Genomic DNA, 5,864 nt, shown 5'->3' with positions numbered 1-5,864 from the left:
CGTCTCCAGCCATTATTAGTCTCAAAGGGGGTTCCTCGTCATCGAATTTAAACCCCATGTGTTGTCCAATGGATGACTTTAACCCTGGAACAAATAATTACTCAAAATAACATTGCAATTTACTGTACATTTGTCCATGTCTACACCACACATGTAATTTTGAATCTGATCCCCGACCAAAATCATAGGTAAATTCCCTAACTATGAACTCGTAAATTTGAATCCCCACTAAAACTTCTTTTGGTCCATTTGTTGTTTCAAAAAGACTGTATTTTGTACAAGAGAAATGTTTGTACAAGCCACCAAAAGGGGCTGAAAACATTACGAAAATGTTTGCTTTTGTGATTGGCTAATAATGCTGTTCTAGTAACTAAACTTTCTATTGCAAACAAGCTGCACTTCTGTACTACTTTATGCACATAAATTTTGTATGGAGTTCAACTGAGCATGAATGGCATATGTGGTAACACAGTACAGTGTATACAGCTCAGTTAGTTACACTACCACACGTATTATATGATGTTTGTATGTATGTATATATATATATGGGTGGATGGGAATTTGCAACAAAATCAAAAGCTGATAGCACGAATATTTAGTGAGATTAATTTCTAGTATAGACAGTTAAGACAATAAAACCACGATGGCCATCTCAACTTCTTACCAATAAACCTTCTGTAGAAACTAAAATGATCAAATTTACAAATTCAAACTCAAAATTTTCATCATTAATCATCACAGTTGAAATACTGACCCCCTTTCAATTACATGATTACACACACATAGGCCTAAGACTAACATCAGACAGACACAACCATTGAAATCTAGGAAATACAGAAGACCTAGCTACCTGAGAAAAGCAAGAAAATCCATGAATTAAACAGAGCATAATAATGACAACTGCAAACAAAATTTTATGAAAGTTTTGATCAGTATGAAACAGAATAACTATAAATGAAATAAAGCTAGCTTTGCCTCTCTCCAAGTCAATACAAACTTTGAGTATGAATGACAATACACATCAGCAGTGTGTGTGTGTGTGTGTGTGTGTGTGTGTGTGTGTGTGTGTGTGTGTGTGTGTACATGTGCAATGCTCAGGCGTTGTGTACATATTATGGTATAGCAGTATGTGGGAGAGTACTGAGTCTTACTACAGGTTGTACTTTACTATATTTAGCAGCAGTCTAAGCTAATTAGAATGAAAACATTGAATGTGATTAGGCAAGATTTAACAGTTTTACAAGTCATTGACTGTATGTTTCCTTAAGATACTATATTACATTACCTTGGTTTGAGCTTGTTTTGTCCAACATAAAACTTCTTGGATTTTTTTTTGAAGATTTTTGTTTATATATATATATAATTTTTTTTCCCAGACAATTTCTTATAAAATTTAGAGCTGACATAAGTGTGAGCTAACAAAGTAACTGTTTTACATGAAATAATGTTTACTTATGTATTGTGTTACCATTGGCTGGAAAACTGTAAATGGGTGGCACATATGAAAACTATATGGATATATTAGAAAGATATAAGTAACACAGAGCTAACTTCATTTAGTTTTGGCCTAAGTTTGGGTTTAGTAATCAATGCATAATATAAATAAAAAAGGGGAATTTTTCTTTAATTACTGTAAATACTCATGGATGCTGGTATGTAACCATGTTTAGTCGTCATGAACTAAAATTCTTAACTATACATTTTTAATGAGAAAAGGTGATTCACAACCATTTCCTTTAATATTATCAGTATCTATATATAATACAGACTAGTTAAATTATTATTCTTCCAAAACATTTTAAATGAAGATACAATATACCCTACTAGTGCAGTTTTTAGAAACTGCAACATGTTTTCGGGCAAAACAAACATCACAAAATATATTTTAATACTGACGAGTGAATTAATATTATATGGCATCTCTTTTTCAGTCTCTACATAGGTAAAGATTTTAATTGAATGAAATAAAAACTACTCTGATATCAATACAGGTATACCATGTTCCACATGATTATATTAACCATCTGGATATGGGTAGAGAAAAGTGTGCATGTCACAACCTTTTTTTATTTTTAAAGTTACATTCAAAATTTAAACAATTTTATTATCAATATATGTCAATAAACTTGGCTTCAATACATAGTTAATAAATTAAATTTTAATATAACTTATAATTCATTTTCAAAAGAAAATATTTACATAAATTCTCAATCTTTACTCTTCTATATCATGACACTTATTCACTCTTAGTTGCACATATTAGATAATCCTTCCATTCTTACTTATACTTCTAAGTTTTAACAAAAATTACAAACCTATACATGCTGCTAATGTATAATCTGAGTTTTAACTGGGTAAGTGAACTTGTAGGTTATCAATAACTCCTCATAAAGCTGTAATAGCAAAATATTGAGCCAATAAAGACATATTCTGAAAATATAGGTCATTATTTTATTTACATTAATGAAAATATTTAATAAACTCCACTTTGCATTAAACAAAGTTATGAATAATTGTCTATGACTGGTTTGTTACCCAAAAATAAAACAAACTTTTACACAAAATGAGAGAACCCAGCCACTCCAACATTAGGAATGAGAGAAACCTAGTGTTTGGTAAAGATTGAATGTGGTGATATCACAACAGAAGACTTATTTTTAGCTTGGTACAAGAGGATATCAAACACAAAAGAAAATGTATGTCAGACACTACAAAATGTAGAATTGGGCAATCACATTATTCTATATATGTATTTCAGATGTTGCATTCAACATCAAACTTCCTGCATATTCTTTTGCATTTTGTGTTATTTCTTAGCTCGTTTTAATTGTATTTCTACATTATATTTACACAGTGATTAGAGGAATGCATGCAGTAGTGCCACAGTAACATACTTATCATGTCAGATGACAATGTTGTTAAACCTTACAAAACACCAAACAAATATGACAGATCTACAATTAAAACATACTTAAATTTAGGCCTCTTAACCCCTTAACTACCATGCACTCTTTATACTTTTCTGTACATGTCCTGAGGTTTTACTGAGTTGCATTTAAAATTTAGTTAAACCACTTTACTATCAATGTATTTTAATGAAATTACCATTACCATGTATGTTATAATACAAAGTTTTGTATTATCTAAGTTTTAACTCCTTTATTTCAAAAGAAATCTCTAAAAAAATTATTAAAACTTCAGCTTTGTTGTCATGTGATGCATGAGCCTTCAAAATATCTTAACTTTGTTTCCATATATTACTTGAAAAATATACCATCTACAGTTTGTGTGTGTGTCTAAACTCAAAACTACACATACAGGGCTATTTACTCATCACATTTCAAATTCTTTCAAGTCAATTCAAAGAACAAAGAAATAAATCTTGTCACTCACTGACAGTAGCCATGCCCACCTTCTATACCAGAAATGCAAATTCTAAGCCACCCTCTACTTATTTGAAGTACATGTTTATAACCAACAGAAAGAGCTAATTTTAACTACAATTTCTCAATAGCTATTTTAAAACTGGTGCACATAATTCATTAACAAGCATGTCAAACCTGTAAAGCATTGTTGGAAGTTCATCTACATTAGACTTACTTTTGTTTTCTCACCTTATACATATTAGTTTCAGTTAATTATGTATTATTTATGTTTTAAAATTCATAATTGAAAGGTTTAATAATTGTTTTGATTTAACCATACTTAACATTGCTCTGTGACGCTTAAGTTACTAAGCAAATGCAAAAACATTGCTCTGTGAGGCTGAAATACCTTTGCTGATGATATCATTATATCATCTGCAGGAACCCACTGATGCATGTGAACATGAATAATATATGGGAAAGGATGGTAAAGGGAAATCAAACATTAAAAACAATCTATAAGTAAAAAGTTAGAGACATGAAATTATGCATATAACCCAAAGAAGATATTTTAATATTACTCAATAAAGAAATAAAAGGTATGCACATATTTCCATTTCCTAATTTTAAACATTTTGTGGCACTGTACTTTAATGATAATAGTTACAGTTAGTAATATGGTACAGAAGAAAAGGAAATAAACATTTACCTTAAAAAAACTTTTGATGTTCATTTAAAAAGTTCTAGAGGATATACAAATGAAATCTGAAACTGTAACATGAAAATCACCTTGCAATTGAACAATTCTAAGTATGAGTGCAAAAAAAACAACAATAAATAAGAAATTTTTTAGTACAAATACTAGAAAAGATCCAAAATTAATTATTTTTTTCTGAAACTACATACCTTGAGGAAAGTTTGTATCAAATTTCAAACAATACATCCAATAGTTTTATTTTTGAAGAAATATTACAAGAGTTGCATTACCTCTTTGCAGTGTAAAGACCTAGTAACCAAGGGGTTAATAAAGAAAAATTCCACAACATAAAATAAACCACTAGTGCTGACAGAATGAGAAAAATATATAAATAGTAAAATCATAAATAAAGGCCATAGTTATATCATCATTATGGAAAATAACAATGTTGTTGAACATTATGAAACATCAAACAGACATGATAGGTCTACAATCAGAACATATTTAGGCTTGGGCCTTTTAATAAAGAAAAAAACAAAACATAAAATAAAATAAAATAAACCACTAGCACTGACAGAATATAAAAATGTAAATGGTAAAACTATGAATAAAGACTCAGGCAAGTTGATTTGCCACTGATGTAACATCATCATAAACCATACACTTTTTTTTTTCTATTGACACCTACTTGTAAAGCACTAAATATTCAAGAGCATACAAAAGTAAAATAAATTCACCAATTATAAAATGCAGAAAGCACTAGATTCAATATTCTAAGTTTGATTCTGATGATTTGATTGTTAACCTGAGTAATCTTACATTAAGTAACCAGTATAAATCTGCCCTAGCTAATGGTCTTAATTTCTCTCTTCGATCACATAAAATGAATTTTGCCAATTTTTTTTACCCTTTTCAATTGCTATGCAGGCCCTGAAAAACCTTCCTGTGTACGATAAAGGAAATCTCGATAAATCCCATGATTATTTAATTCTGAAAGTAAAACACCTTGACCCTTTCTAGATTTTATAATTTGAATACCAAGAGACATCCTAATCTTCTAGCCCCTGACAGAATCTCAGCCTTAAAAGAACTGTTACTAAATAAAAATATTCATGTTACATGGCCCAATAAAGGCAATGGCTTTGTTATTCTTAACAAAACTAACAAGTTGAGTAAAATGCAGGTTACTCTTGACAACTGTACTAAATTTAAAATCCTAATCAATGACCCTTTATCTGTTACCGTACATGAGGAAAAAATCCAAGAATACCTGAGAGACTTTAACCCTATAAGCACAATGCAATTTTTAAACTCCTTTCTGTGCATGTTACCGAGTTACATTCACAATTTAATTAACCAACTTTACTGTCAATATATGTCAGTGAAATTAACATTATAATGTGTTATAATTTGAAGTTATGTTACATAAGTTTTAATTCCTTAGTTGCAATAGAAAACTTTAAAAAGAATACTTAAACTTCATTTTCATTGTCATGTGACCCACAAGCTATGAAAAATCTCACCTTTCGCATTCTCTACCTTGAATAGGATAACCATAGTCCTGTAGATGTATGTCTAGACAATAAGTATCTTTACTTGCTCTATTGACACATATGTTTCAAAGTTCTTTGGCTTAATGCAGTAGGAAAAAATAATAAATTTTGCCAACCCCTGATGGATACCATGCCACCTTCTATACTATTTCTTGAACTTTACAGGACACGTAGTTACTTGACTTATGTCCTCATGGTCATTAGAAAGAGCTCATTTTACACTATAATACAACAATGGTTATTTTCAAA

Source organism: Limulus polyphemus, unplaced genomic scaffold (genome assembly GCF_000517525.1).
Source record: "Limulus polyphemus unplaced genomic scaffold, Limulus_polyphemus-2.1.2 Scaffold834, whole genome shotgun sequence".
Lineage (NCBI taxonomy): Eukaryota > Metazoa > Arthropoda > Merostomata > Xiphosura > Limulidae > Limulus > Limulus polyphemus.
This window is presented reverse-complemented; position numbering follows the sequence as displayed.